The sequence below is a fragment of the Dasypus novemcinctus genome, chromosome X, assembly GCF_030445035.2.
Source record: "Dasypus novemcinctus isolate mDasNov1 chromosome X, mDasNov1.1.hap2, whole genome shotgun sequence".
NCBI lineage: Eukaryota > Metazoa > Chordata > Mammalia > Cingulata > Dasypodidae > Dasypus > Dasypus novemcinctus.
The window spans coordinates 155,046,640-155,056,076 of record NC_080704.1 but is presented as its reverse complement, the minus strand read 5'-3'; the positions used below and the strand labels follow the sequence as shown (position 1 = coordinate 155,056,076).

General features: G+C 44.1%; 1 non-coding gene across 1 annotated transcript; it reads right to left on the bottom strand.

The window, feature by feature from the left end:
* Positions 1-8,742: 8,742 nt before the first annotated feature.
* Positions 8,743-8,849, bottom strand: LOC111760792 (U6 spliceosomal RNA). Its single transcript, XR_002794389.1, has one exon. It is a non-coding gene; the product is annotated as a U6 spliceosomal RNA (small nuclear RNA).
* Between the last annotated feature and the right edge of the window lie 588 nt (positions 8,850-9,437).

Sequence of the window (9,437 nt, the reverse complement as noted above, 5' to 3'; positions counted from 1 at the left end):
CCAGTATCTATTTTTGGAATTCATAACTACATCAAACTGCTATACTTAGCTATCTTGTCCTGAGAGCTTTTTCCTGGCTAGTACAATATCTTTCCACTAAAACTTACCCTGTTGAAGGAGTTACCAAAAATTTCCTAACGATGTCCCTTGCATTTCAGCAGTTCCACTGGGCAATGGTCAGAGATTTTGGCCTCCAGATCCAATCATCCAGTGAAGTATGTACAGTAACTCAGTTCCAGGTAGGATTCTTTACTTTTTCCTTAATCTCTTGAACCAGTTATGCCCAGGCTCTGAAAATTTTATTACTTTTTATTCCTTTCCATGTCAGTAAACAGAGAATTCCTTTATCTTTTTCCATACCTGCCTTCTATTTCATATTGATGTACCATCATTTACTAGCATAAGGAAGTTGGAAAATATTGCATTTGTCTTCCTAAGTGATTGTCTCTTTAGGAAAACCAAGTCAATCACTTCACTGTTTGAAAAAAAGTAAGATGGACACAGGTAAACACTTGAAAGAAGATATAATAATATAATAATAAATTATCATTTAATAATAAATTATGAAATAGTATAGATAATATATCCAGTTCACATTGGCCACAAAATATTTGAATATGAATTTTTAAAAAGAGGGAAATACACTTGAAACATTTTTATGAGTTTCCCGTTTCAACACTAAAATGCCATTTTTTCTGGATAGAAAATTTAATTGTTCTAATTGTATCAGTTCTTCCCCAAATTAATATATTAATTTGGTGCAATTTCAGTCATGAACCTTAATGGGATTTTGTCATGAAACAAAATGAGGTGTTTATTCAATCAATCAGAAGGGAACATATGTGGGGATATACATGAGAGGGAGTTTTTGCCTCAAGGTATGGAAAACTACACCCTAGATTTAGCAATTGAAACAGATATTAAAAATATGTCAGTGGAACAGAGTAGAGATTCTAGACATAGACCCATGTATATGACAGAATCAAAGAAATGATAACATTAGCGTTTCAGAGCAGCTGACACCCCAAAGCAGACTCTTCTGACTACTGCTAGTAACAAGTGTATGTGTGAGTAAGTGTGTGTAGCAGAGCTGTGGAATGAGGAAGAGGCCCCTGGGTCCATCTGATTATCTGGATTTCATTCTAGTTTTCAGACTATCTTTGATGTGCTGTCTTCCTGAAGCCTTCTGTGGAGTCACCCAATCATGGGTAAGAGACATTCTGAAGTCAGTCCCAGCATATCCACACGGGCATGAAGAGAAAGGCAGATGAGTACTCAAAACTCAACCTGACCTCCAAACACATCCTAAACATTTTACTTGGCAGGAAACTGGGAGACAGAGAAATAATGTAAACCTGACTAAGTGGTTGTGGACCTTGATAGGAGCAACACCAGGGTGGAGTTGGCCTTCACCAAAACATCATGCGTATGGGTTGGCCTGGCTGGAATTAAGAAAAAGCCAACAAATAAGGGTTTAGAACAATAAACTCCTCTTCTGTTTGAAAAATAGAAGCTGTGTTTTCACTCATTTTGGCTCGATATGTTTTTGCTGACATGGCCTTGTTAGGTGACACTGGACAGTAGAGTCTATTCATTCTGAACATTCTATGCAGGAGCTCTCAGAGATGGTCGGATCATGCTGCATATCAGAGCTCTCCCAACATTACTCTGGAAAAAAATGTGAGGGAATAGTTATTTATGGTACATGACCATTCAAGGACCCCAAACTCCTCTCTCTAGCCATTTTGGAGAAAGATCCATTGCGTTGCCCTCTAAAACCTAATTTCTTACCCTGTTTAGAAGTCATTATTTAAGTAAGAGCAGTCCATGAGTTAGGTGGGGAATTTAGGATACCTTGTTATGCTGATGACATAGGGAGCACCATTCAGAAGCTACAGCATTGTGTTTTTGCTGTAGCTTTGTAGTTTTGTTGTTTTGTGTTGGCTATATTTAATATAAAAATATCAGAGGGAGCAGATGTGGCTCAAGTGGTTGAGTGCCTGCCTCCCATGTGGGAGGTGCTGGGTTCAGTTCCCAGTACTTCCTGGAAAAAACAAAAACAAAACAACAGGCAAAACTAAAATGAAAAAATCAACTCAGGGAAGCCAATGTGGCTCTGTGGTTGAGGGCCGGCTACTCACACACGAGGTCCCCAGTTCAATCCTCGACCCCCAATACCTCAAAAAAAAAATCAGAGCACAAGGCATTTTAATATTGGGGACATCATGCCCACGTGGTATTCTTAAAGTAATTGCCCTGCTCTTTGCCCAAAATGTGCAATCTCCAGGTCTCCATTTTTTTCTGTATGTGAAATCAACCTATTCATGCCATAGCTGATGGAACAGAAGAATTCATTTGACTGAAGGGATGTCAACCTATTAACATCACTTAGATTTGTGAGATGACTTCCACTAAAAAAGCTCTCCCAAAGGAACATGCTGGGAAAGTCAGATACCCACTCCAAGAAATTTGAACTGGGAATTATGTACAAAATTGGACATTCAGAAATGAGAGTTAAAACAATCAGACAAGAGAGTCAAGGGTCATGACATGAGGGGATATGAGTAAGCTAACACTGTGAGATTAAGTTGAGGGAAGCAGATGTGGCTCAACTTATAGAGTGTCCACCTACCATATAGGAGTTCTGGGGTTCAAACCCAGGGCCTCCTGGCCCTTGTGGTGAGCTGACCCACGTGCAGTGTTGCTGCGTGCAAGTAGTGCCATGACACGCAGGGGTGTCCCCTGCGTAGGGGAGCCCCATGCACAAGGAGTGCGTCCTGCAAGGAGAGCCACCCAGCTTGAAAAGTACAGCCCATCCAGAAGTGGTGCCGCACACACGAAGAGCTGACGCAGCAAGAGGATACAACAAAAAAGAGACGCAGATTCCTGGTGCTACTGAGAATGCCAGCGGACACAGAAGAACACTCAGTGAATGGACACAAAGGAGCAGACAACAAGGGGGGGGGGGAGGGCGAAGGGGAGAGAAAGAAATTAAATAAATCTTTAAATAAAAAGAGATCAAGTTAAAATAAGATGAAATATGCATGAGTCACAAATTCCAAACATTTTTCTTGTCTTTTAAAGGGACTTCCAAAATGAAACTCCCAGCAATTCTTCTCTTGTCCCCTTTCCTCTCCTCCCCAATTTCTTGTAGACTTACACTGATTATGGCATTTCTCTTACACCAATACTGTCGTTTCTTTTCCACCTCCATCTAAGGGGCTATTACTCTCTCCCCTTAGCGCAGGCTTTTCCAGCTCTTTATTGTGTAGAAGTACTTAACCCCACTATGTGCTCTTTCTCCTCCTCTCTGTTCCCTTTGCTGTCCACGCTGTGATTGAGCATTGCTGTCAGGGTGGTCTGGAGGAGAGGCACTAGAGACAGGGGACCCTAGGAACCAGCTGTGAACACACCCTTGAAATGGAGGGTGAGGGAACAAAGCTGCAGGGTCTGGGCTTCAGAGGATGGGATTCACAGATGGGTAAAGGTTTTCACCCCCAGGACACCTCCCAGGGTCAGGAGCCCAGGGCTGGACAGAGCTGTCCAGAGAGAGCCTAGGCTGTGCCCAAGGTGGGTGTATGGGAGCTGGGCTGGTGCTTGGTGGGACTTGAGGTCCAGAAGGGAAGCTAAGGACTAGGAAGCCACCAGGGATGCAAGGTGGGTGCCTGTGTAATGAAGGGGGCAGAAAGGCTGATTCAGGGGTCTGTATTAGGTCACAAGAAGATGGGGAGAACTTTCAAATCAAGAACTCAACTCTAGAATAGTACCCACTAAATTGCAGGGTTCCTTGCTTCCAAGATAGTTTTTCTATCTTGGTGGCACATTGAAGTCACATTGAAGTTACACCAGAGAGTCTCATTTAAATGGCCTGACATGGGGATTCTTAAAGCTACATTAATGTTTTAGAAACGTATTTTTGGTGTCTCATGAAAGACACCAAAATCATCATTTAATGTTCTTAATGTGACTATGTCTGCATATAGAAAGTTCAAGTCCCCAAAGAAAACATGCCACACAATCCAAACTCTGTGGTGCTGCATCATGTGAACCTGTTTACCTCTACACCCTCATCTCCAGATCAATTTGATGAATAAATGTGTATTTTGACCTGGCTTAGATAGGTCATACTTAACTCAGGATCACAAGGAGTGCTTTGCTATAAAGCCACAGTAGGTCTGTGCTTCCAGCAGAACCAGGCCCAGCCTGTGTTTCAGAGGCCATAGTGGATGTGACAATTTGGATTTTTCATGATATCTATGCTGGTATCTAACACTACATAGACATTCCTTGCTTTCTGTGACCCCTGAACCTCTGTGCTGAAGAGGAGGGCGACCCCAGGGAATAGGAGGGAAAAGGACCCCAAGGGGGCGAGCTGTGGGAGCGGAACATCTGCAACCCAGGATCTAGCACTGCCTCCCGCCCTGGGGCAGATTGCTGATCCCCTCTCTTCCAGGCCTGGCACCGAGTCCTCAGGTGCAACCCCACAGAAAAGCCGATTTACCCCTGAGAGGAACACAAGTGTTTCTACTGGTAGAGCTTTCCTGGTAGCCTCCACATTTCAGCCCTCGCCTGTAGTGGGAGGAGCCACGACGCCCCGCCCACTAGCTCACCACGTCTCAGTGGCCACTGCTTCACGTGCTGCTCTCCCATTGGCTGGACGGTGTCAGGAGGCAGGCGCGAGCTCACGCTCTCTCTCGCGGGAGCGCGACACTGCCTGCTGCTCGGGGAGCTGCAGCGGTGGTTCCTGTGAGGGCTGCTGACTAGAGCTTGAGCTGTGCGAGGCCAAGGCCAAGAAGCACGAGGAGTTCCCAGAACAGCCTCTGTGATCAGAGTGCGGCCGGGAAGAGGCAGCTCTGACTGAAGTGGCCCCACGCCTCAGTCTCGCACTGTGTCCAGGCCGGCCCTGCAGACACGACCATGCTCCACTGGGTGACTAGGACTCTGGCCTTCTTATGGAGGAGGGTTGCCTTTTCGCAGAATCGGTCACAACAGCCGGACCAGTCGGAAGGTACAGCCTCCCCTCTCCACCTCCCGGGACCTTCCCAGAGAGGTACTCCCTACTCCCGATTGGGCGGTGAGAGCTCGGACAGGCCCTGATGGTCAGGGTGGGCGCTTTTTTGATGCCAGGAACCGGGCGGCGCCATTTTGTAGCGAGGTGGGGTGTCCCCTAGTTACCAAGTTTCCCCAACATCTGCCGCGTCAACCCACTCCATGAAGTCTCCTGTCCACAGTGGCGATGGTGTCAGAGAAGACCCCTGATGTGCTGGGCCCTACTCCTGACTTTCTCCAAATCTTTTTGGAACTTCACTTGTGCAGATACCAGGCGAACGTGTACAAAATGCCTGTTTTTAGTTTCACTGATTGTGGATCTCCCTGAATTGAGGGACAGCTTGATCTTGTTTTTGAAAGGGACAGGTCTTTGGAAGTCAAGGGGCAGGGGTCACCTTGATATCCTAAAAGCCTACCTTAGAGTCTTGCACCAAGTGGATGCTCATTGGCTACTTTTGGCGGGAGTCCGTCAAAGCGTGACAAGGTTTTTTCCAGTGGATCATTTAACAGCTTTGAATACCACTGGTATGTGTTGAGTGCTTTTATTTGCCAGCCCTGGGCTAAGGACCTTCTGGGCATAAATCCTCACAAAAAAGCCCAGTGAAGGAAGGAGTATTGTCAGGTTCATTTTCAGCTGAATCAGGGAGACACAGCCAGGTGAAGGAGGGCACACAGTATGTGGCAGAGCAGAATTCACACCCAGGCTATCAGGTCCAGCATCCGTATTCTTTTCTTTTTATCTTGGAAAAAATTATGTATTTTAAAAAAATCCCATTTAGGCAGCCTCATATGCCAACCATACAAAATTGTGTCTCCAGAGTAATGTGATGAGAAAGACAGCATCCATATACTTTAAAAAAAATTGTTTTGGGAATTTATTTATTTATTTTAAAGAATTTTTAGATTACATAAATGTTACATAAAAAATATAGGGGATTCCCATATGCCCCACTCCCTCCCCCTCCCACACTTTCCCACATTAACAACATCCTTTATTAGTGTGGTACGTTTGTAACAATTGATGAACCCATATTGAAGCTTAGCTATTAACTCTGGATTATAGTTTACATTAACAGTTTGCATTCTGTCCTGTGGAATTTTGAAAGTTATGACAAAATATATAATGGCCTGTATCCATCATTGTAATGTCATGCAGGACAATTCCAGTTCCCAAAAATGCCCCCATGTTACACCTATATTTCCCTCTCCCTCTCCTCAGAGCCTTCAGTGGCCACTGCTGCCACATCAATGATAAAGGTTCTTTCATTGCTAGAATAACAGTAAGTCTATAGCAGAATAATAGTAAGTCTACTTCAGTCCGTTGTTCATTTCCCAGTCTTGCGAATTTGGGGATGGTGATGTCCACTCTGCCGCTAATTGAGAGGGAAGCATCCATATTCTTTTTAAAAAAAATTTTTTATTTATTTATTTCTCTCCCCTTCCCTCCCCCCCCCCCCCCCGCCCCAGTTATCTGTTCTGTGTCTATTTGTTGCCTGTTCTTCTTTGTCCGCTTCTGTTGTTGTCAGCGGCATGGGAATCTGTGTTTCTTTATGTCGCATCATCTTGTTGTGTCAGCTCTCTGTGTGGGCGGCGCCATTCCTGGGCAGGCTGCACTTTCTTTGGCGCTGGGCGGCTCTCCTTATGGGGCGCACTCCTTGTGCGTGGGGCTCCCCTACGCGGGGGACACCCCTGTGTGGCACGACACTCCTTGCGCGCATCAGCACTGTGCATGGGCCAGCTGCACACGGGTCAAGGAGACCCGGGGTTTGAACCGTGGACCTCCCATGTGGTAGACGGACGCCCTAACCACTGGGCCAAGTCCACTTCCTATGGCCATATTCTTAACCTTTATGCTCCCCAGCCTCTGGAGGCAGTTTCTTCTATGAGTTTAATTTCACAGTGAATTCAGGGTGGTACTTTAGAAGAGGTGACCCTTTGGTCAACATTTCCTCTGGGGCATCTGCCTTCCTACTGCTTGAATCTCCCTTCAGGTTCTCTGTCAGCTGAGTTAGAACCCTCTCCAGAGCTGCCTGGCTCTTAGCACAGCTTTATCTTCAAAGGCTGTTGAGGTTTTAGCTGAAATCTCTCATTATAGCATCTACTAACTTGCCCAGTTTTTACTAAGGAGACCCACAGAAGAGTCTTTGACAGGTTTTCATGTGTCTAAGGGACAGTTCTCTATCTTGTCCCTTATACTTTTTCTGTGATATGATTTCAACTAACAAATATTACCCTTTTTTTTTCACTTTGACAGGATTTTGTTAGTTTCTGATTCCAACATATAATCAAGATTTCTCTCAGCTGTCCTGTCAATTTGCCCAAGTCATTAGGGAGGTGACTTTACCCTTGGTCCAGTGCTTGGCAAATAAAAGCACTTAACACATATCAGATATTAGTGCTATTCAAAGCTGGGAAAATATTCGCTCAAGAAAACCTTGTAACGTGTTCACAGACTCCCGCCCAAAGTAGCCACTGAACATCCTCTTGGTACCAGACTCTAATGTAGGCTTTCAGGCTACCAAGGTGACACCTGCCCACTTGATTTCCAAAGACCTGTCTGGGTTCAGATCTCAAACTGTCCCTTAGTAGCTGAGCTTATTTGGAAGCAAAACTTCCTGTGTGATTCTGATGCAGCTTGAGCCTAGACTTTACTCCCCAGATCTCTTTTAGTGCTTTGGTGAAATGTTTAAGAATCTCCAGACATTGCTGCTGATGCTATTGATGATAGTGATGAAGTAATATAACAATACTGGATGCTTAAAGACTCTCCAGTTGTAGATAGGTTGAAAACAACAGCAAGGAACATTTTCGTTTTAACTTGTATAAGGCCCTTACAGTTCTAAACAATTTACAGGTATGTCAGGTATGTCAGCTAATTTTCATACAACCCAATTAGGCAGACATTCTTATTGTCCTGGTTTTATGGATGAAAAGGGTTCAGAGAGTTTAAGAAATATGCCAGTGGCTGCACATTTGGTAATTGGAGGGCTGGGATTGAAACTCAGACAGTCTGACTCTGGACTCAGTGCACTTAACTATGGTGTTCCACTGCTTTGGGCATGGAGCCACTGCGTTATAAAGAGAAATGGTAGAACCAGTATTTGAACCCGAGCATTCTGCCTCCAGAATCCTGCACACTTAATCACTATGCTGTCCTCAGTGTCATCTGTGTCTTAAACTTAGCCCATTTATTTCTAGATTTAGATAATTGTCTGCCACATTTTCCTGTCATAGGACTTATTTGTAGTGTGTTTGCATTGGAGATTAATTAATGTAACCTTTTGTTTATCCATCTCATAGGTGGCACCAACTTGAAAACTGTGCATGGAGTTGTGACAAGGTTCTGTAGTGATTATGGCTTGATTAATGAGTTGATCTACTTCAGTAGTGATGTCGTGACTGGCAATGCGCTTCTGAAAGTTGGACAAAAAGTGACTGCACTTGTGGAAGAAGACAAAACCTCTCGTGGAATGAAAGCAGTCAAAGTAAGCTTTGCATGAATTTGGGGACAGTATTCCTGGTGTGCTTCAAGTCTTGATTTTCTTTTTGTTTTTATTTATTTTTTAATGTTACATTAAAAAAATATGAGGTCCCCATATATCCCCCACCCCCCTAATGCCACTCATCCCCCCATAACACCAACGTCCTCAATCATCATGAGACATTCATTGCATTTGTTGAATACATCTCTGAAAAAATATGGAACGCTTCACGAATTTGCCTGTCATCCTTGCACAGGGGCCATGCTAATCTTCTCTGTATCGTTCCAATTTTAGCATATGTGCTGCCGAAGCGAGCACTTGATTTTCTTGTATTCGTTCAGCCTCTCTGATGTGACCTGATATAGCGGATGTAGAGTGGAACGGGAAGTCCTATTCTCTTGATAGTGCAGTGCTTTTGTTCTTATCTCTGTAGCCTTCTGTGAATAAAAAAATAAAAGTATAAATTGTATATCTTCTAGCATTTAAAAAATGGTTCACAATATAATTATTGAACTCTTTTGTCATATAAATTCCTCTTTAACATAAATGAATTTCTGTGCTATGCATACATGAAAGTGGAACTGGTACATCAAAGGGTATGTGTTTTAAATATTTTTTGCCCCCCTGTGATGGTTCTCATGTTTGTTTGCCCATTGTTTTTGCTCAGTGTCTGCTCACTGTCTGCTCATTGTTTGTCTTTCTCAGGACGCATGGGGAACAGAACTCAGAACTTCCCATGTGAGAGGCAGGTGCTCAACTGTTTGAACCACTTCCACACCCTGCTTGTTTGTTTTTGCTCATTGTCTGCTTGTTTTTGCTCATGTCTGCTCGTTGTCTGCTTGTTGTTTGTCTTCTTTAGGGGTCAATGGGAACTGAATCTCGGACCTCCCATGTGGGAGCTGGGTG